This window comes from Cynocephalus volans, chromosome 2 (genome assembly GCF_027409185.1).
Source record: "Cynocephalus volans isolate mCynVol1 chromosome 2, mCynVol1.pri, whole genome shotgun sequence".
Lineage (NCBI taxonomy): Eukaryota > Metazoa > Chordata > Mammalia > Dermoptera > Cynocephalidae > Cynocephalus > Cynocephalus volans.
The window spans coordinates 226833619-226857441 of NC_084461.1; the positions used below are offsets into that span (position 1 = coordinate 226833619).

The window sequence follows — 23823 nt, forward strand, 5'->3', positions numbered from 1 at the left end:
TTTTCCTGCTAAAGCATGAGAAAAAAATAGACTGGTAAATATTCTCTTAGGCCTTGCAACATCCTTACCAGCTCCAAAAGTTTGATGAGTCAGGTGTGTGTGTGTGTGTGTGTGTGTGTGTGTGTGTGTGTGTGTACGATCATATAATCGGATCAGAGTGGGTAGGTGAAAGTTGATTTCCTCTATACCTTCTCCCCGCCAGGCGCATAACGAGTGTTCTTTGAGGATGAGAAAGCAGGAAAGGGCACATCCTCATGCCTCAGCATTCACGTAGTCAATCAGCAAACTCTGGTGGCGCTCTAGTGACATGCAAGGCTCAGCCATGAAGATCAGACATCATGTCCCAAGCCAGGCACAGGAAGAGGAGAGCACCCACTTGTGGAGGGCTTGCCATGTGCCAGGAGTGCGCTAGCACTTGCATGACTTCATTAGTAGGCTGTGTCCACACCACATGCATCCCTCACTCACACCTCCCATCACTTTATATCATTAGTGACATGTTCCTTTGGGTCCCTCTATGTTTCCTTGGAGTGGGTCTAACCACAGCAGGGGAAAGAGCACTGGGAGGACCTTCAGGAAACTCTGCTCCAGGTTAGCTATGTGACCCTGAAAAAATTGGTCACCCTCTCTGGTCCTGTTTCCTCCTTGGTAAAATAAGGAGATGGTGTTCTCCAAGGTCTCTTTTAAAATCTGACTTCTCCTCGGTCGTCATTTTGCACAGGGCAGGTCCTGCCCCTGAACCCACCAGAATGGAGCTGGGAAAGGCCAAGGTGGTGGGGAGGGGCACAGGCCAGTTAACTCTGAGTCATTCCTTTGAAGGCTGAGCCTGCATGCAGCCCCTTAACCTTTTCCACTGGGGACACACGCCCCTGGTGTGCAGTTTCTGCCCTGCTCAGACCCCGGTCCCGATAGGTTGACATAGTAAGGAGGGCCAAATGGAGAGGATGGTCGCCCAGCTCTGCTGTGACCAGCAGGTGGCCTCAGGTGAGGCGCTCCGCTGCCCTGAGCTCAGCTTCCTCCGGCTCACTCCTTCTCACAGACCACTCCTCATTCACCCTGCTAGAGTCTGACCCCCACTATTCTCTCTCCAACCCTTGTTTTTTCTCTCTAGGGCAGTTACTGTATTTTGCATTCTTTGTTTATTAGGGGAGGGAGTGCCTGTCTCCCACCCTAGCACATGAGCCTCAGAAAGGAGGACCCTTACCTGGATTTCATGTGTCATCTCCAATGCCCACCACATAGAAGTTCAACATGTAGTTCCAAGACTAGCAATGATAGCGCAGTGATAACAATAGCAATGCTTCTGTACCACACCCCTCCCCATCCTAACCCTATGCCTGGACCTCACTTTCAGAAGAGAAATAATCGTCAGCCTGGACCCACCCCTGCTGGGAGGGGCGCCTAAGCATAGACGCCCTGTGACCTTGGACTCTGGCTCATGGCTCTTGTGCCAGCCTGCCCTTTCCCCTGGCCTGAGTGCTGGCAGCTTGGGCATTTCCTGGCCAGCGCCCAGCCTTCTTGGGCAGCATTTCCCCCCCATACCATCCCTCCCAAATCTCAACTGGGCCAGCCTGGAACAAATGCAGGCAGAAACTCCCATCCCCACCTCTGCTGCCCCTGCTGGGTCCCCCAAAGCGCTCCCTGGCCAGTGCCTGCTCCTTACAGCTCCACAGTGGAATGCTGGGCGGACCCAGTTGGCCTTTTTTTCCCCATCCACCCTAGGGGCATCCAAATCCCACTCACTCCCATCAGCATGGAGGGCAGGTGTCCGGCCAGCTGGGATGAGTAAGGCTTTAGCAATTTGGGATATGCAACAGGGGAGATAAAGAGCCTAGGAATGTCAAAAGAGACATACTCCTCTCTCCATAACCCGAGAACTTTACCTCTTTTCTCCCCTTTCCTTTGCCAATAAAAGAAAGATGATTCCAGCACAAGTTTCCCCATCCCTTCTGCTCAGTGTGTTTCCTCATGGCCTCAAAGTTAGGGTGAGGAGTGTGAACAGGAATGTCCCACTTTAAACAAGCCCCATAGCCCATATTTGAGAAAAGGAGTTAAGTAACAGGCAGCAACCAACATGCCAGAGCTTTATGATCACTCCGGCCCTAGCGATTCTAGAAATCAAAGGACCTTAGAGCATTTGAGGAACAGAGAGGGCAAGTAACTTGGCCAAAACCACACAGCCCAAAGGTGGCAGAGCCAGGATTTCACCTGCCGGCCCCCCAGATGCCTTTCCTGTTATACTTTGTTCACTGGCCACTTCCTGTGGTTGTGTGGGATCAACCGTCCTGCTAGTGTGTTCAGCAAATGGACAGTTGTGGCCCAGATGCCCCACCTGTGGCTGGCATGCTGATGGACACCTCCCTCAGGGAGCCCATCCCCTGCAGTTTTCCTGAGAACACTGCCCAGGGCTATTTTGTTCAATATGGGCCCGGAATGCAGGGACTTCTGCTTTTCCAAGGCCTGTAAAAATTTTGAAACGTGAAAAACCACTGGGCACTCTGAAACACTCAAACAGAACTGTAAAAATATCTTATGAATTAAATGCTTTGTAATACGTAAGCATTCAGTTGCATACCTTGAATCAGTCAAATGCTTACAATATGTAACACTGTGTCAACTAGTGAACTAGTTGTTATATAGTAGTTATATATAACTTAGGTAGTTACATATAAACTGCATTTAATGTTGGATGTGGCGCGTTTTATTGTTTGAAAGGGGGTGGGTGGGGCCTAGAGTATAGGGACAGATGACTTTTTGAAAATGGCCCTGACCTACCCCTCACCCTCAGCTCGCCTCCAGGAAACTGTCCCCTCCAAGCAGGATGCACCTCTTGTCCTCGGTCATTCCTTGATGCCACAGGCAGCTTAGTCAGACCTGTTGCCGGAGCCTCCAGTGAAGAGGCCTGTGGCTGCCCCATGAGGATGAGCCACACCCCCGAACACTCAGCCTTGGCATGGTGCGGGTGACATGTAACGAAAGCCATTCGTGCACCCGCTGGTCACGTACGTGGTCTTACTCGTCCCCCCAGCAGCACGGTGTACGGCGCAGGAGGACACAGGGGCTCAGCATGAGCACACACTCACCGAGGCCACACGGCAAGGGAGCAAGCGCATGCTACCTCCCCAGGTCTGCCCAGAGCCAAAGTCCAGGCTCTCCCTCCTGCACTTTTATAAGAGCCATTGGAGCTTTCCATTCAACAGGCTTATTCCTTTATTCCTCACCTCCTGCTCTTTGTAAGGCATCACTGAAATTTGAGCTTATAGATTTAAAATGGAATTAACCTATAAGGCAAAAAAAGAAAAGAAGGGAGAGCCAGTGAGGATGAAAGGCCGACACACTCCTGGGAGACAGCAGGTGCTTGGGGAGAGTGTGGCCAGGTGGTCCTGGATAACCCAGGGGGCCCCGTGTGGTTCCAAGGGCACTTGAGTGGAAGAGAGAAGCCGCAGAGAAGGGCGAGTGGAGCCGGCGAGAGGAACACACCTGCTAAGCCTCAGGGAAGGGGTGGAGCGCGGTCACCAGCCCCGGGGCCGGGCAGCCTCCAGAAGCAGGAAAAGGCCAGGAGACAATTCTACACTTGAGCCCCCCAAAAAGGAACATAGCCCTGCCAGTGTTTTGATTTTAGCCCAGTGAGACCCATTTTGGACTTCTGGCCTCTAGATCTGTAAGATTTGTGATGTTTTAAGCCAGTAAGTTTGTTGTAATTTGTTACAGCAGCAATAGGTGTTCATTCTCACCTTACGCAGGGTAGAGAATAGCATGTGCCACTGCTGGCCCGTGTTAGTCTAAGAGCTAATACAATTCTTTGAGGCTAAAAATGAAAACTTAGGCTCATGTAACAGCAAAGGTCGAGAGCAATCGAGGCTTCTGGTGAGGTGGATCCAGCAGTCTTCCTCATCACCACAGCCCAGTGTCTCCTGCCAGCTTCCTCTCCACCTCCGGTGATCTCTGGGTTGGTTTTCTCAGGCAAGATCTCTGCACCTGGTAGGAGCCTGGAGGGACCCCACAAGAGCCAACTTTGCATTTCTCTCTTAGCGGTAATCCCAAAAAAAACAGCAGTGTTCGTAGTGAAAGTCCTGGAAGGAATCTAATGGCACAGACTCGGGAATATGCCCAGTATTCATCAGTGGCCATGGCCAAGGAGACGGTGTGTACTGCCTGGCCAGCCAGGCGTACAGGTCCCCCGGGACACAAGGGAAGAGTCTTTTCAAAAGAAAGTGAGGAGAGGGCTTATGGGAACAGACCCAAACGGACTGCCACTGTCCATTAACCTTGCTGAGTGCGATGAAATGCAGCATCAAAATACAATTACATAGCTTACAGTTTCAAAAGTAAATAACAAGAGAACTAAAAATAATTATGGTGAAATGTTAAAACTGTGGAAGAATGAAAAGAGGAAGAAGAGGCGTGTACATATAGCCATTTCTTATTTTCCATCGTAGGAGCTGCCTAAATTTTCTGCAGCTCAAATGAGAAACGAGAGAACATGTGCACGCTATTTAGAGTTCATGGAGTTACCCAACAGATGTACTAAAATGGGAATGTTTAAAAGAAGCTGCCTCTGGATAGCAGGGCCAGGACTGCGGAGGGGTGAGGTTGGAAACTGTTTTCTTTAATAATAAACACTTCTCTCTTATTTGAATTGTTCCTGCTTGTTTGGGTTACATCGATCACAAGACATACTGTGAGACTGAAAGATTTTTAAATATTTGGATGAATGCCCTGAACTTAGACTAGGAAGTGCTGATCTGATCAATATTTAGATATTTAGATATTGTGACTCTGTCTGGGATGAAATTTCAGGATAATGGGGAAAAAAACATCATTTGTAATTGCAATGGACTGAATGGCCCCCAAAGTCATTGAAGTTTAATCCCTGCTGTAACTGTTGAGGATGGGAAATCCTACTATGATCATTGAAAGGCGGGGCCTTGAAGAGGTGATTAAGTTGATGGTTTAATGGTGGTCATGGGCGTGGTCCTGAGGGCTGTAAAAGGAGAGTGTATGAGGAGCTCTCTCTTCCCTCTCTCTGCTCCACCGTTTTCTGCCATGTGAGATCCTTGTATTGCTGTAAAGCCACAACCAAAGAATACCCTCATCAGATGTGTTCCCTGGACTTTGGACTTCCCAGCCTCTGAAACTGTAAGCAATAAAGTTCGTTTTCTTACAAATTACCTAGTTCCAGATATTTTGTTATAAAGCAACAGGAATGGACTAAAATAGTAATCATCTTTATTAATATTCTTGGTATGCTTTTTCAGAAGGAAGCTACTTTGCTTCTCATCTGCTGGGTTGAACCTCTAGAAGTTTAACTGCTAGGTCACAGGTTTCAATAAAAGATAGATGTTCCAAGCCCATCCAAACAAACAAACAAAAAAGAAAATACACACAAGCCCTCGTCTGCTTTAACCAAAGAGCAACTACAAACGAATGCATGAATGAGCAAATGGGCCTCTTGGCATTGCTCTGTCTCCAGGAGACAGTAGGTGCCTTAGTTCTCACAAGAAGACCCGCCTCTGGACCGTTTATCTGATTCCCAGGCATCTGCCTCAGCTGGCTCCAGTGTTTGTCCAGCATGCTGGACACACCCTGCTTAGCCCCAGCTCCTTGTCCCAACCTTGTCTGACCTGTCAGCTCTGGCTCTGGTGGGGTGACAAGGCACCTTCTGAGAGAGCAGCCAGCAAAACTCCATTCGTCTTTGCTGCTCTGGGGCCTGGGCTTGTGCTCAGGCTGTGCGCGAGGGTCCCAACCTCTGCTTGCCCAGAAATCCTGGCCTGGCTTCCTCACACCCAAGTTTCCTATTGATTCCCAGTTCACAGCACCCAGAGCCCCAAGGCCAGGAAGCCCCCTACGGCCATCCACCCCCAGCTGTATCCACCTCTGACGTGAGCATCCCTTCATCAGATGGTCTTGAGCGTCTGCAGCAACAGGGACCCCATTCCTCCCTTCATTCTCCGGGCCCCTCCAGGTAAATCAATTCTCACTGCCAGGCTTTCCTCCATTCCTAGGTTCCAGATGTCCCACTGAGGCACAACTCAGCCTACCCTGCCAGCCCACCCCACAGCTTGTGCTAGGATGCCGACCTGCCTGTGGCCCAGATTTCTTGCCCGGGTCTAGCCTCCCAGTGTAGGCTCCTGGACCAGACATTCGGAGTGGGGCTGTCCACCTCCTGCAGGGGCCCAGGTCACGGACTCAGGCTGAAGCTGGGAGCCATCGATCAGGAGTCACAAATCACCCTCACTGATTCCACTCCTGATCCCACCCAGCAACATTCGGTCATTCCCCAAAGGCGAGCTCTGGCCAAGCCTGTGCTTCCTCTGCTCCATCCTGCACTGCGACTCCTCTCCTTCCGGCTCTTCTTCCATGGCTGACTTCATGTCCTCATCATGTACCTTTGGGAGCCCCATTCCAGAGCAAACAAACCTGTGTCGTCAGCCTCTTCCTGGAGCTCCCTCCCTCTGGGCGCTCTCTCAGGACACTCTCCTTTTTTTGCCCTCCGTCAGGGCATTCTCGCTCTCTGGCATCCAGCCAGGTCAAGGGTCAAGCTGGGACAGGGAGCCTTTCCCGCATTCCCTCTGCCCTTCTCCAGTATCTTCCTCCATCTTCGATCATCCCCCCATCCCACCCTTCCAGGGCCTCCTCCATGGTCACTGCTTCCCTGACCACCCCAGGATGTGCTCTCTGTCTGAGGTCTGGCAGTGCCCACAGGGACAGCATCTCCTGGGCTGGTCTCAAGGCCCCTAGACCCCCGGCTGCATGCCAGTCTCCCAAACCAGGACTTCCCTGTTGTCTCAGCTACAGCCCTCTCCTTGGGGGACCTTCTAAAGGAAACCTCAGTCAGAAGGTGGATTTATCATCTGTATTATTTGGGGTCATGGCAGGAAATGGCATTTATCCCAGATGGTACAAATGATGAGATTTTAATGAAAATATTTCTTTTTTTTTTTTTTTTTTTTTTTTTTTTTTTTAAAGATGACCGGTAAGGGGATCTTAACCCTTGACTTGGTGTTGTCAGCACCACGCTCAGCCAGTGAGCAAACCGGCCATCCGTATATGGGATCCGAACCCGGGGCCTTGGTGTTATCAGCACCGCACTCTCCCGAGTGAGCCACGGGCCGGCCCTGAAAATATTTCTTACAGAAGTGTGGGCAGGTGAAGAGGTCAAGCAAGGGGTGCTGAGGTACAGGGAGACGAGCAACTCTAAAATGCTGTTACCACCCACAAGGCTAAAGGACAAAGAGAGGAAATAGTGTTGCCAGAGCCAGTAGGAGCCGGAGATGTGGAGAAGGGGCTGCCTGCTCAGCCTTTGCAGGGAGGGGTGGTTACCATGTCCTCCTTCTTCCTACTTCCTACACTTTCGCCTTCCAGCCACAGCCTCCCATTGGCTAATTCCAACCTCTGACTAGCCAGTAAGAAAGCCCTGGAGAGGCAGCTGAAGAGGTCAGATTCCCAGGGCCAGACAGGATGAAGCGTGGCTGTCGGGAGTGGGGAAGGAGCGTGGGTGGATACACAGGGAGAGAAGCATAGCAGCACTGACTCTAGGGCTACTGAAAATGGTTCCTGGAGTCCAACTCCCTCATTTTGCAAATAGGGAAAGTGAGGCTGAGAAAAGTTGGTAATTTGTCCAAGTCACAAAGAGAGTTGTGGCCGGGCTGAGCTCAGAACTCTGGTCACCATGTCACGTGACAAAGTTCATGACTCCAACACTTCCTTCTGTGTAGTCTCTTGAAGTGTTTGTGCACTAAAAATAATTTTTAAACCGTTTTAATTGGGTACATTGCTTTGAATCCCTTCCCTGCAGGAAATGTGCTGACTGGCTGGCAGGAGGCTCAGCAGCTGGCCTTGAACTCCCTTGACCTCCCACATCCAGGCTAAGGTTTTCCAGCCAACGCTATTGCATGAGCCCAAGGGGAATGGAGAAGGCTGGAATTAAACATTAATAGCCCCTTCCAGTTATTGCTCTGTAGCCAACAGCTGGATTAATATTTGGAAAAAATTAGAAAGGAAATCTAATTGAATTCAAAACAATAAATTGAAGCCAACTCATTCGATTTATGGCAGTGTCTTCTGGCATCTTTTAATTTTGCCTCACATTCATCTAGAGCCAATCACATTAGGGTTCTCATTAGTGGCCAAGGTAGGGGAGGCTGGAGCCACACTCCCTGCTGTGATGAGTTCTCTGCAGCGGGATAATTCAGGAGTCAACCAGGGGTGGGGGCTGCTGGGTCACATTGGTCACCGCCTCATTATTAGGAAAGTTGGGGGGAAGACCAGTGGATTGATTTTGGGAGGAGACAAGTATGGATCCCAGACCAGGCTGCTCACTTACAGGGCAGCTTTGGCCTTCCCCTCCCACAGCCTCAGGCCTCTCATTGGGATAGCTGCTGGCAGCACCTGCCTCTGAAGGCTGAGTGAGTACAAGATGAGATCTAGAGGTGTCACCATCTCCTCCTCCGTTCCACAGGGTCTGACCTCTGCTCTCTCCTCCCACATGTCCCACAGCCCTGTTGACAAAGCTTCTTGGTGCCTAATTCTTACTCACTGGCCTCTGGCTTGGATGACCACCTTGGACACAATGGGCGGCCTGGCCAGGTGTAGCTTTGCAGCAAGAGTCATTCCATGCATCCCTATCCCCGCCCATGAGACTGGCCTGGGAGAACTGATCTGGAACCTGAGGAAGGCATCCAGGCAGCACCCAAAGAGGTGTTTGGCACCAACAAGCACCCAGGAAATGTGGACTTCTTCGCCTACCCCCAGCCCTTGAACAGGGCCCAGGAGGGCAGGCAGCTCTCTTGTCTTTGCTTCATGTAACCAAACACTCGCTTACTGAACACCTCATATGCCTGTGGTACCAGGTGGTACTACAGAATGTTATCTCTTTTTATCCTCCCCAACCCCAAGGGAGGTATGAACACATTCTACTTTGCAGATGAGGAAACTGAGGCCCAGAGAGAATAGGCAATTGCAATAGGGCAAATAAGAGATGGAGCCAGTGGTCAGCCCAGGTTGTACTGACCCCAGAATCTTCATCTCTAAGACAAGCAACTCTGTGGTGCCATGTCTGCCCAAGGATGTGACTCTACAAAGATTCTGGAGCTTTTAGTACCTGAATGGGGAAGTAGATTGCAGGGCAAGTAAGAATTACATCCCTGCTAATGCGAGCTTTTTAATCCCACATTCTATAGGGGGAACTGCTGTTGTAGCTGAGCAAAGCCAGCCCCTCATCCTTCTTAGCTAGGCAGGGTCATTAGCCACAGGCCCTGGCTACTCACCAGGTAGTTGGCAGTTTAACTCTACCAGAGGAGTATCAATGTGTCTTACCTAATCTCCACTGCTCCCTCCCAAGAGGGAGTGGGTGTCAGAGCATGCCAGAGTGCCAGATGCCCTGTAAAGGGTGTGTGTCCATGTGTGTGGGTGTGGGTGGGTGCATCCATGCATTTGTGAGTGTGTACACACACTTGTGAGCAGAAGTGGGGGGGTGTATGCACACGCATGTATGCCCATGACTGTGAGTGTGTATAAGTGTTTGTTTCTTTGAGTGTATGAGTATGTGTGTGTGTGAGTGTGTGAGATATGTCAAGCATTCCAATCATTAATTTGCTGAAATGTTCTCATATCCGTCCAGGTAAAAGGAGCTGTATAAACATGTCATCATAATTGCATTTTCAACTGTTAAAATACACAGTCTTGATCATATTTGCAGTGATGATGGTTCACTTTTCCCAACACAGTAGGTAATTTGATTAAACCTCTCCCCATCTGTCCTTGAGTGGCCAGATCAGCCAGCTTTCCCCAGCACAGGGAGAAGGGGAGGAGGCAAGCACAGGCTCCCCCAGGCAAAGCACTCTCTCCTCAAAGATGGGCCTTTTGAGGTCCCCAGACCTTAGCCATGTTTCTACTCATTAGTATATTAGGCCTGGGTTCAAGTAAGATCCCCTCAAACTGAAATGGACTCCCAGGCCCCTCCACACTTTGGGAGCAATACACCTAAGACACAGCCCTGACCAAGTACAGTGAGTCTTGTCACTAATCACCCAATGTTAGCTCAGGTGTTCCCATGTCACCTGCACTTCTGATCAACTGACTACAAATTTGAGGATTCCCATTCAGGACTTCAGGTTCAATAATTCACTAAAATGACTTACAAAACTCTATACTTATGATTACACTTTTATTATAGAGTATAGAAATCAGGACCAGCCAAATGAAGAGATGCACAACACAGGGAGAGGTGTGGGGGGATTCCCAAATGTGAAGCTTCCATGTCCTCAGCATGTATCACCCTCCTGGTGCATGGATGTGTGATTTCCATCCAGGAAGTCTCAACCAAGCTTTCTCTTTTTTTCCCACATATATAAACATATTATTTTAATAAATTCCTTATCACTTCAATTTAAACCATTCCATCTTCTAAAAACATCTTAAATAAAGAGAGAATATTTCTTCACAACTCTAAATTAAAGAGAGCTTTAACTCAGATAGATCATCTCCAAGACACATTGTACTCAAACTATCCAAAGTTAAAGACAAAGAGAGAATTCTAAAAACAGCAAGAAAAAAATGTCAAGCCACTTGTAAGGGAATCCACATTAGACTAACAGCAGACTTCTCAGCATAATCCCTACATGCCAAGAAAGAATGAGATGATATATTCAAAGTACTGAAAGAAAAAAATACAGCCAGCCAAGAATACTATACCCAACAGAAATGAAGGAGAAATAAAGGCCTTCCCAGACAAGCAAAAATTAAGGGAATTCATCATCACCAGACTGGACTTACAAGAAATGCTAGAGAGTCCTACATCTAGAAGAGAAACAACAATAACAATCATTATGAAAACACCTGAAAATATAAAACTTACTGGTAGAGCAGATACACAAATTAGAAAGAGAAAGGAACCAAACCTTATCAATACAGAAAATTACCAAATGGCAAGGATAAACAATAAGAGAGGAAGAAAGGAACAAAGGATACACAAAACATACCAATGAAAAACCAACATACCAGGAAACAACCAACAAAATGACAGGAGTAAGACCTCACATATCAATAACAACCTTGAATGTAAATCAATTAAATTCCACAATTAAATTATTTAGACTGGCTGAATGGATTAAAAAACTATGACCCATCCATATGCTGCCTACAAGAAACACACCTTACCTACAAAGACACACATAGACTGAAAGCAAAGGGATAAAAATATATATTCCATGCAAATGGAAAACAAAAACAAGCAGGATTAGCTATACTTATATCAGATAAAACAAAATCTATACTGAGACATTTAAATCAAAATCAAAATCTGTACTAAGAGACAAAGAAAGGCACTACATAATGATAAAGGGATCAATACAGCAAGAGGATATAACAATTATAAATATATATGCACCCAACACCAGAGCACACAGATATATAAAGCAAATATTATCAGAGCTAAAGGAAGATATAGACACCAACATAACAATAGTTGGGAACTTTAACACCCCACTCTCAGCATTGGACAGAGCATCAACACATAAAATGAACAAGGAAACATCAGATTTAAATGGTACCATAGACCAGAAGGACCTAACAGACATATACAGAGCATTTCATCCAACAGCTTCAGAAAAAACATCCTTTTCATCAGCACATATAACACTCTCCAGGAGTGAACATAATGTTATGCCATAAAATAAGTTTCAACAATTTTTAAAAAATAAAATTATGTAAGTATTTTTTTCTGACCATAATGGAATAAAACTAGAAATCAATAACAAGAGGAACTTGCAAAACTACACAATTACATGGAAATTAAACAACATGCTCTTGAATGACCAATGGATCAAAGTGCTTAAATGGGATTAAGAAGGAAAACAAAAAAATTCTCGAAACTAATGAAGACAGAAACACAACATACAAAACTCTATGGGATACAACCAAGGCAGTATTAAGAGGAAAGTTCAGGCATGGATCCAGGGGAAGTCAAACCCAGCTGCAACCAGACAATCTGCCATCACTGCCCCAGGGCCCAGCTAGGGGCCTAAGGAGTGGACCCAGGGGAAGCTGAACCCAGCTGCAACCAGGTGAACAGCACTCCAAAAACACCATTTTCACATGGGTAAGCCACCATAGCCACCACAATTGCCATGGCTGCTGCAAAAGTAGCTAGTCTCTATAGCAGCAGTCACAGCCACCATGCAGATGGCATGCCAGACTCTCAACTGCATTGACACAAGGAGAGGCACCAGTAGAGACAAAAATAAAAAAGAAAGAAAGAAAAGAAAAAAGAAGAGATCCTCTCTCTCCACAAAGCACACTCCAGAGTAATAGAAGAAGCATCTGATTTACAGTAATAGGGGAGGACTTGATCACACCTGTCTCAGTACTGGACAGATCATCTAGGCAACAGACCAACAGAGGAAAGTCAATCTATCAGATGGACAGAACAAATCTATGGTTATTAGAAAGAGGGGGGAGGGGAGAGATCAGATGGGGCATAAAGAGTACGTATGATTTCTAACAGTGAATATGTTAATGAAACAATTTCAAAACCCTAAAAATAAAAGAGGAAAGTTTATAGCAAAACTTTGCTTACATAAGTAAGAAAGAAAGTAAGAAAGAAAGATTCTAACAGTGCTCCTCAAGGAACTAGAAAAGCAAGGACAGACAACTCAAAATAAGTAAAAGAAAGGGAAAAAAGCAGCAGAAATAAGTGAAATTGAAACTAAAAATACAATACAAAATATTAATCAAACAAAAAGTTGGTTCTTTGAAAAGATAAACAAAATCAACAAACCATTAGCTGGATTAACCAAGTAAAAATAGAGAAAAGATACAAATAAATAAAATCAGAAATACAAATGGAGACATTACAACAGCACCAAAATGCAAAGGATGATCACAGACTGTTATGAACTATACACCAATAAATGTGAAAACCTAGAGGAAATGTATATATTCCTGGACACATATGATTTACCAAGCCTGAACCATGAATAAATAGAAAACCTAAATAGACCAATAACAAGTAATGAGATTGAATCAGTAACAAAAAGTGTCCCAACAAAGAAAAGGCCAGGGCCAGATGGCTTCACTGCTGAATTCTACCAAACATTTAGAGAAGAACTAATACCAGTACTTCTCAAACTATTTCAAAAAATTGAAGTTGATGGAATTCTTCCAAACTCATACTATGAGCCCAGCATACCAAAAACAGGCAAGGCCACAAGAAAAAAAAACTACAAGCCAATATTCTTGAAACCAATAGCACATCAAAAAGATTATACACCATTGTATTAATCACTTTCTGTGGCTAATAAAAAAATACCTAGGATTGGGTAATTTGTAAGAAAACAAAATTTATTGCTTACAATTTCAGAGGCTGGGAAGTCCAAAGTCCAGGGAACATATCTGGCAAAGTCCTTGTTGATGGTGACAGTGACTCAGGGGTCTCTCAAGGCAGATGGCAGAACAGAGAGATAACTCCTTGTGTGCTCTCCTTTTAAACCCTCAGGACCACACCCATGATCACCATTAAATCAACAACTTATTAATCCACTTACTAGGGCATGGTCCTCACAATCTAATCACCTCTTTGAGGCCCCATCTTTCATTTACCACAATAGGATTTCCCACCCTCAACAGTTATAGTGGGGATTAAGCTTCAATGAGTGTGGGGTACATTCAGTCCATTGCAACATGATCAAGTGGGATTTATCCCAAGGATTCAAGGATGGTTCAAAATATGCAAATCAATAAACATAATACATCCCATCAACAGAATAAAAAGAAAAAAAAGTGTGATCATCTTGATAGATGCAGAAAAAGCATTTGATAAAATTTAACATCTTTTCATGATAAAGACTCTCAATAAATTAGGTATAGAAGAAAACATCTCAATACAATAACGGTTGTATATGACAAACCCATAACTAACATCATAATGAATGAGGAAAAGCTGAAAGTTTTCCCTCTAAGAAGTGGGACAAGACAAGGGTGCCCACTCTCACCACTTCTATTCAGCATAGTACTGGAAGTCCTAGCCAGAGCAGTTAGGCAAGAGAAGGAAATAAAGGGCATCCATATTGGAAGGGAGGAAGTCAATTTGTCCCTGATTGCTGGTGACATGATTATATAGAGAGAGAAATCTAAAGACTCTATCAAAAAACTCCTAGACCTGATAAATAAATTCAGTAAATTTGCAGGATACAAAATCAATGTACAAAAATCAGTAGCATTTCTATACAGCAAAAACAAACTAGCAGAAAAAGAAATCAAGAAATCAATCACATTTACAATAGCAACAAAAACAATAAAATGCCTAGGAATAAATTTAACCAAGGAGGTGAAAGCTTTCTATGATGAAAACTATAAAACACTGATTAAAGAAATTAAAGACACACAAAAAACGGAAAAACGCCACATGATTATGGTTTGGAAGAATCAACATCATCAAAATGACCATACTACTTAAAGCATCTACAGATTCAATGCAATCCCCATCAAAATACCAATGGTATTCTTCCCAGAAACAGAAAAAACAATCCTAACATTCATATGGAAAAACAAAAGACACCATTAGCCAAAGCAATCCTGAGCAAAAAGAACAAAGTGGGGGATATCACAATCCCTGACTTCAAAATATACTACAAAGCTATAGTAACCAAAACAGTATGGTACTGGCACAAAACCAGACACAAAGACCACGGAAACAGAATAGAGAATTCAGAAATAAGTCCACATACCTAAAGCCAACTGATTTTTGACAAAAGCACCAAGAATATACATTGGGGAAAGGACAGACTCTTCAACAGATGATGCTGGGAAAATCGGAGATCCATATGCAGAAAAATGAAATTAGATGTCTGTCTCTCACCATATACCAAAATTAACTCAGAATGGATTAAAGGCTAAATTCTCACACACACACACACACACAAAACCGGGGGGGGGGGGAGAAGAAATAACAACCACAATTACTTGAAGTTGATATGACAAGCAAACAGAAAGGACATTGTTGGGGGGGAGTGGGGGAGGGAGAAGGGAGGGAGGTTTTGGTGATGGGGAGCAATAATCAGCCACAATGAATATCGACAAAATAAAATTTTTTTAAAAAATGGATTAAAGGCTTAAATGTAAGACCCCAAATCTATAAAACTTCTGGAAGAAAACATAGGGGAAACACTTCAGGACATAGGTCTGGGTGAAGATTTTATGAAACATACATCAGAAGCACAAGAAACAAAAGCAAAAATTAACAAATGGAATTACATCAGCTAAAAAGCTTCTGCACAGCAAAGGAAACAATCAACTGAGCAAGGAGACAACCTGCAGAATGGGAGAAAACATTTTTAAACTATGCATCCAACAAGAGATTAATATCCAGAATATACAAAGAACTCAATTCAATAATAATGAAAATAATAATAATAATAATCCAATTAGAAAATGGGCAAAGAAACTGAATACACATTTTCCAAAAGGCATACAAATGGCTAACAGGTATGTGAAAAAATGCTCTACATCACTAATCATCAGAGAAAAACAAACCAAAACCATAATGAAATATCATCTGATCCCAGTCAGAATGGCTGTTATTATCAAAAAGACAGAAAATAACAAATGCTGGTGAGGATGCAAAGAAATGGGAACTCTTATACATTGTCAGTGGGAATATAAATTAGTACAGCCATTATGGAAAACAGTATGGAGATTTCTCAAACAACTACAGGTAAAACTACCAGATGATCCAGCAATCCCACTACTGGGTATGCACCCAAAGGAATGGAAATCAGCAAGCTAAAGGGATACCTGCATTCCCATATTTATCAAGGCTCTATTCATGATAGCCAAGAGTTGGAACCAACCTAAATGTCCTTCAACAGATGACTGGATAAAGAAAATACATACACACACAATGAAATACTATTCAGTCATAAAAAAGAATGAAATTCTGCAACTTGCAGCAAAATGGATGCACTTGGAGAAAATTATGTTAACAGAAATATGCCAGGCACAGAGAGAAAAATACCACATTCTCAGTCATATGTGCAAGCTAAAAAAGTTGATCTCATAGAAGAGAGTAGAGTAGTAGTTCCTAGAGATGGGTGGGGGCAACAGGGGAGAGGGATGAAGAGAGGGTGGTCCATGGATACAAAATAGTAGAGAGATAGGAAGAATGAGATTTAGTGTTCTGTAGTAATATAGGGAGACTGCAGTAACAACGAAGTACTGTGTATCTTTGAATAGCTAATCGAGATGATTTTGAATATTCCTAACACAAAGAAGTAACAAATGTTTGATGTGATGGATATACTAAGTGCCCTGATATGAGCATTGCACCCAGTATGAACGTATCCAGGTATTATATTGTACTCCATAAATATACACTATTATCATGGGTTAATTAAGAAAAATAAATTTAAAAAGGAAAGGAAAAAAAGAGAGAAATAGAGATCAGAATAGTGGTTACCAGAGGCAAGGAAAGGGGGGTGGGGTGGGGAAGTGTTGGTAGACCACTACAAAGATACAAAGGTACAGTTAGATAGGAAGAATAAGTTCTGATGCTCTAGGGTGACAATAGCTAATAATATTGTACTATATATTTCAAGATAGCCAGCAAAGAGGATCTTGAATGTTATAACCACAAAGAAATGATAAATGTTTAGGTGATAGATATGCTAACTATTCTGATTAGACCATTATACAATTATATGCATATTGAAACAAAAAGCTATACCCATAAACATGTACAATAAACAAACAATTTTTTTAAAAAAACAATTAAATTTACAGCAATACAGCCTTGAGAAATATGTAAATTCATTTTACAATAATACTTCCTTAAAAGTTTATCATCATTTGTCACAGAATTGAAATACAAGGCATGTAATGCTATGAAAGGATAATACAATATATGTATTGTAAGTGAACCAGATCTTTTCTCAAATATTTATTCTTTTGAAGTCCCACTATGTCTGCATGAACATACTTGTTGCATAACTTAAACATTTTTTTCTGTGTGGTTATTTGCAATATTCTACAAAACTCTAAAATACAATCTACCTATTACTGGCAGCTTATTTCATCATTTTACTGTCAGAAACACTAATCTATATACTTAAATAATTTGTTGAAAACATTTTCATAGTATGGTCCAGCATTTAACAAATATGTGAAAATAAGACCTCCAGAACATTAGGATTTTATTCCTTGACTAGTTCAAATGATTTTATCAGCTGAATTTCTTGAGATGTACAAGGTGGTTTGGTCCTTTAGATGGATTGTGAACTGGAACTTCCTATAATTGTAGTGATATGTACAGAGCTACATAGCAAAGTACTTCATTATGAAAATGAAATAAATAGATATGAGAAAAATATATTTCAGAGTTTCAGGTAACTGAAACTGTTATTTTTCAGACTAGGCACTGAAATATTTTTCTACAAAAATTTGTCAAAGATTGTCTGTTTGCTGCACAATGTTCCATTATCAAACTGGGCTACAGACAATGGCCACCTAGCTCCATCCTCAGAAACACCGTCTATAGGAATGAGACTCTCACACTGTTCAATGTCTTCTGGAGCTCTCTGAATTTGATGTTTTCTGCATAAAAAGGCAAAAATTCTTTTAATTCCCACCATCACAGGATCCTAACTACTATGATGGGATAGAAGAATCACAATAAAAAAATGAAAAAAATACAGGGATAGAGCCTGCAAAAAATAACCAAGAAAACTGCACCTTTTGCATACACATCAGTTGATATGGACAGAAGTGTTGTAAGGCTTAGTGCAAGTGTGCCGATCAATGATGACGTAAGAAAGCAACCCCACAACCACAGGAACTCTGAGAGAACTGTTCCAATAAGACCATTAATTATAACGTACGTTAATACTACTTCGTTAGGAAATTTGAGGTCCTCAAATCCAATATGATGAAGTAAAAAGAAATCCTGCCAAGAGCGGCAGGTTAAACAGACCTACAAAATCAAAGCACATTGGAATATCCTCTTATCTTCTCTGTCTGCTTTTCTTTTAATCATAACAATACGGACATGGCTCTAACAGGAAATCAGACGGAACTTATCCTATCTCTTCCAGTAAATTTCTCAGACCCGACAGGTTCACCAGCACAAAACCTCCAATGCTTATAAGGGCAGCTAATAGTTTAGAAAGGGTAAATCTTTCTTTGCTGTTACTTGGAAACACTGCAGCAAGGATTATGGTAAAAAGTCCAAGTTGAAGACAAAATATTAACTATAGCAACTTGTGTGTCTGAAAATGTTTCCTAATAGGATAAACTTGCCAAAGTGCTTCCTGATATGATAAATTAGCCAAAAACCACCCAAAGAAAAAAAGTTAATTTTTTCTACTGGAGTTGCCATCAGTTTCCACACAGGCTTCAGTACGAATTCTTGTTCTTTCCCAGTAGGATATGACACGCAACATGTATTGGCTTCCAAAACACGGCTTGATGGAAATGGAATCTCCTTATTGCTGAACCTCACAAAAGCCTTTCTGAGTTTTTTCAGTATCAGTGTTTGTGCTCTCAGAATTTTTACTTAGAAGATTATGAAATTTCACAGGAACGTACAGAGGTTCAGTCAAAGAACTATTCATAGTTGTACCTGTTGTGCAAGCAGTAAAATAACCTTCAGCAGCTGCAAAAAAAAATTAAAAATGCAGCATACTTTCTTCAGAATCTTCTTGTACACTGTTGCCTTCATGGCTTCCAAATAATAAAGTCTAGAAGATACAGAACATAAATGTTTTTGCAAAGGTGCTAAAGAACAGTTTGCTGTACTGAGTCAAAACATAAAAAATAAGTTCTGAGGAAGCCACCCATGTCACGTCAGCAAGTAGGAGAATAACAATCCCAAGAGCCATTCACCTGCACTGAGTGAAATCACTGTTCTGGGAATTTATTTGGTTCATGATAAATACACACACCATTTGCAGTCTTGTTTTAAGAGCCTTTCTGAGTTCTTCAAGAGCAATGCCTGAAAACTTGGCAAATCTTAGTCTCAAAGGAGGTGAAGAACACAGCACACAGTTATGGATGCTGGGAAGTCCAAGGTCCAGGGGCACCTCTGGTGAGGGCCCTCTTCTTGGTGGGAACTCTATACAGAGTCTGGTGGCAATGCAGGCAATCCCGTGGTGAGAATAAGAGCCTTAGTCAAGCTTTCACATCCAGAGTTTTTATTGGGATTTCATTATATAAGCATGATTGATGAATCATTGCTCATGTGATTGTACTCAATCTCCAGCACTTCCTTCCCTCTCCAAAGGTCAGACGGATGTCGTGTGGCTCAAAGCCCCAACCCTCTAATCGCATGGCTGGTTTTTCCATGGTTGGCTAACCCCCATTCTAAAACTATCCTTGATCCCACCAAGAATCACCTCATTAAAGTAAATTTAGGTGTGGTCCCAGGAACCCACCGTGAATAACAAAGACACTCTTACCACTATGGAAATTGCAAGAGCTTAGAAGCTCTTCGCCAGGAATATGGGACAAAGACCAGAGAAATTCTTTATTTTACAACACTATGGGATTCCTAAAATGTTTAGTGGCTCTGCAGTACCCTATAGGTAAATCCAAATTTCAACCTTGCCTAGAAAGCCCCTTTCTTGTTCCTCCTTGTCTGCATTCATCTACCCGCTCTGGCCAGGCTCCTTTGGCTCCAGCTACACTGGACTTCTTCGCTGTCTAGACACACATCCCAAGGTGATGTCCAAGGCTTCTGGGGAGTGAGGTGGTTAACACGAGGGTAGTTATGAGTGGCACAATGCACAAGTGGGTCTGTTGGGTGCTTGCAATGTTCAGTTCTTAAATCTGAGTGCTACATAGTTCACTTGGCAAAGTTTAATCAAGCCACATGCTTATAATTTGAGTATTTTTGTGTTTGTATGATTATTTCAATAAAATGCCCCATTAAAACAAAAACCTCCTCTTGCCCCAGCTTCTTAAGCATTAGAATGCATCAAACACATTCACGCTTATTAGCACATTTATTATCTCAGGCATATATATAAAGTAATGCTTGTAAAGCCTCTTATTGATCACAGTAGTACCACCAAGTGTTCAGAATAGACTGTCAGAGAAATGCTAGCTCCCTCCTCCTGTCCCCTCAGCTGAAGTTGGCTATGAGCAATGAAGTTGCAGGGAGGAAGCAATCAGCATTCTTCAAGAGTTTTTTGAATTTAAGCCCCTCACTCTGGAATTCTCAAGGCTGCCCTATGCTCCTTCATGGAGCCCTATGCTGAGATTCAATCAGTGCAGATTCCTATTTTGATGTTCAAATCAGGAGAGGACACATCTGTGTGAGGACCTCAGGCATCTGTATCAGTCAGGATTCTACTGGTTGCAAATATGAGACTGGCATAGAAACCCATGGCTACGTAATAAACCACCTTAAAATTTAGTGACGTAAAACAGTGATTTGTCATCATCTCTCACAGGTGGGAGACTGAACTGGGCTCAGTCAGGCAGGTCTCTCTTGGAGATGCTCACTCAGCTAGTCAGATGCAGTCTGAGTCATCCGAAGGCTCGGCCAGGTTGGACCACCAAGGTGGCTCCCTCCCACGGCTGGCTGTCAGCTGGGCATGGAGCTAGGGCTGTGGTTTGGAGGCCTACATACAGCTTCTCCATGTGGCTTGGACTGTTCACAGCATGGCATCTGGACTCAGAAAGGCAGGAAGTGGAAGCTAACAGCCTCTTAGTCCCAAGCCAGGAAATAGGTACAACATCATTTCCATCACATTCTATTGGTCAAAGAAGTCAGAGCCCACCTAGACTTTCTTTTTGTAATAAAAAATGCACAAAACACATCATATTTCCTATTTTTGTTTTTAAGGCAAATGACAGAGAATCAGTTTGCCAGCTTTACTTTCTTAAACCTAAGTGTAACATTACATATTTGAACAATTGTCAAAACTTACTAAGTTGCCAGCTTTCATGCACAACTAGAAAACAATCTTTAATTTTTATTAAACCAGAGATGTATTACCATTAATGCATTGATATCTTTCAGTAGTAAATACTAAAAAGAATGGAAATTATTTCTGCAGAAGATTCATCCTGACAATGTTAACGTCACAGCAGGTTGACTCTACTTGGCTCACATTTCAAACATGATGGAAAAGCAGACCCAGGCTGGTGTTAGTGTACGATCTTGTCCTACCGCTACTGAAGAGTCACAGCTCACCTTGGATTACGTTTAATAAAAAAGCAAAGTGCATACAGAGATTTACAACTTTAAAGACAAAAAAAATGGTTTTATTATATGGTCCCAACAATAAACTCAATAGTCTAAGACAAATAGAGGCTCCGATGAGCTGTATATAAATACTTTAGACTAGGTACCATCACAAGAAAAGGGGAGTTTACTTGAAATCTTCAAAAAAATGTTCCTGTTAATCCTCAAATAGTGCTTGTTATAGTAACATTCCTGTTAAATGTGTGCAGTGAATTACTTGTTATCCCAGCTCGGCGGCTTCTCCTGCCATTTATAGTCAAGGACTTTAACTGGCCGTCTTCTTCAACTTCTGCTCTTTCTGGACCATTCTTGATAATACTCTCTGTAGTGATTTTTCTGCCATTAACTATTGTAGTAGAAGTTGATACAGATTTGACGTTGCCCATCCCACTCGCACCAGATGACATAGAAGAGAATGAAATGAAGCCCCTATGACCGAGTGCCACAAATGAAGTAAATCCTGTGTCAAAAGAAGAAAATCCACTTCCAAAAGATGGAAATCCACTAGAAGTGGAAAAAAATGACCCGGTGCTTTGACTTCTGCCTCAGGGACCCCTTTGATTCCCAAAGATGTCCTCAAATGGGTCTCCAAAGAAGTTGAATGAAAATGGGTCTCTTCCACCAAAAAATTCCCTGAAGACATCATCTGGGTTCTGGAAAGTGAAGCCGATCTCACAGGGTCTGTCAAATGACCTCGCCTCCTCCTCTGCCACTTAATCCTTCTTTGCACTGTTGGTCATGGAGCACCCACTCTTCAGCACCTCGTAACACCTCAACACCTCAGCTGCTTTGAATCTTCTCTCTGCTTCTTTTTTTATTCTCAGGGTTTGTATCTGGGTGTCATTTCAGTGCCAGTTTCCGATATGCCTTTTTAATATCCTCAGGTGAGACATGTCCCTGCATGCCTAGAACTTCACAATAACCCACCGTGTTTCAACAGATCGCTGGAATAAGTTGGAGGATGCAAGCAGCTGGTGGCGGGAAAGAGGGAAGGAGGGGTGGCATCCTGGGTGAAAGAAAGTAAGTCGAAACACGGGGTACCATCCAAACTTTGTTAAAGGAAGAAAAATCCACGAGGCTGGGCTCAAAATAGTGCAGAGCAGCAGCTAAAGGGAGTGAGAAGGCTTATATGGGTTGGTGGGTGTGAAAAACACAGGTGGAGAGGGGGACGAGGTGCTGATGTGGAGGGTAAGGCAGATGTAACCAAGATGGGAGGTTACCTCTATGTGGAAGTAGACGAGTTTCTTTGTCTCAGAAACCATGAGGTTTCTTGTAGGGTAAAGACTGGCAGCCATTTTGTACTCAGTATGGTGCCAGCCACCTCCAAGATGGCATTAATCATGACTAAGACGGTGCCGGTTGTGTCCAAGTTGGCACCAGTCACATCTTAGATCCATCATTCCTGCCTTTTAAGTATAAAGAAGGGAAAAGGGGTGAAGGTCTCATTCTTCTGAAGCTACTTCCTGCTGGAGATGGGCAAAGATATGGAAAAAAAATAAAAGATTTGTGTTGGCGGGTAAAACAATTAGGTGGCGGGGTATTGGTTTTGTGTGGAGAAGGGTCGCTAATTCTGAGGGGCTGATATCCTCTTCGCAGGAACAATTTGGCAACCTTTTGGTTGGTGAAAGTCTGCATATGTTCCTGCAAGAAATTAGAGAAACACCAAAAGAGACAGGGACCAAAAACTAGGATGAGGCACAGTTAGGGGTCCTAGTAGGGGCACAAGACAGGGTATCCAAGGGTTCAGTGCCTGGGGCCATCCCCCAGGTGTGTTGTCCTTTGGAATGGCCTGGTTGCAATCTTTTACTGTAAGATTGCCCACTTTTATTTTGTCAGTTAAGATTTACTAGACAATACCCTACCAGCTGAGTTAAGGTGATGTGGGTGGCCACCGTACCCAAGAGGGCTGAGGTATGGTTGTCTGTAGACCAGTTAGACAGGTTGAAATTAGATATGGGTGTAGCCTGATATTGGGGGAAGGTTGATTGTAGGCAAAGCCAACATCCTCCTGCTAACAAGGGGGACATATAATTAAGTAAATGGTGGGTGGCGTTGAAGAGCTGTATAACTTAGGGGTCTATTTGGGATGGATGTCAGGGTCGAGAGAGCTAGAGAGGACATTGGCTTGGTTGGGTGGGAGTAAGGTTTTTAATGATGTGTTTAATTTGTTTTTGACGTGTCTTGTTCTAGAGTCCTCCCTCATCGCTATAACCTAGGTGCATGGTCTCAGTGAAGCACACATATTGTCCTCTTGGAGGGTGCTGGGCTCCAGCACTGCGTTCCACCCTTGGAAAGAATCATCCAGTAGTTCCTTTTCTCATGGGAACACAATGTGGCTTTGGACCTATCATAACAGGGAGCTGGAAGATGTGTAATAGCTGTGAAACTAACTCGGATAGTCCCAGGTCTGAGTCTAGCCAGTTCCTGTGCACCAATTGTCCATCCCGACCCGAAGATCCTGACTTGGGAAATGCACTGCGTGCATGGGGAAGCAGAAACCTGTGTTAATGGTGAGAGCTGCAGAAACAGGAGGAGAAAAAAAGTGAGGGCAGAGGGGCTAAGAGAACACATAGTAGAAAAAAGGA

At 43.5% G+C, this 23823-nt stretch overlaps 2 pseudogenes; both read right to left on the reverse strand.

Moving 5' to 3' along the window:
• Positions 1-17423: 17423 nt before the first annotated feature.
• LOC134370839 (solute carrier family 35 member F5-like) lies at positions 17424-19332 on the reverse strand (annotated as a pseudogene).
• Positions 19333-21402: 2070 nt separating this feature from the next.
• LOC134370840 (dnaJ homolog subfamily B member 6-like) lies at positions 21403-22141 on the reverse strand (annotated as a pseudogene).
• Positions 22142-23823: the final 1682 nt, after the last annotated feature.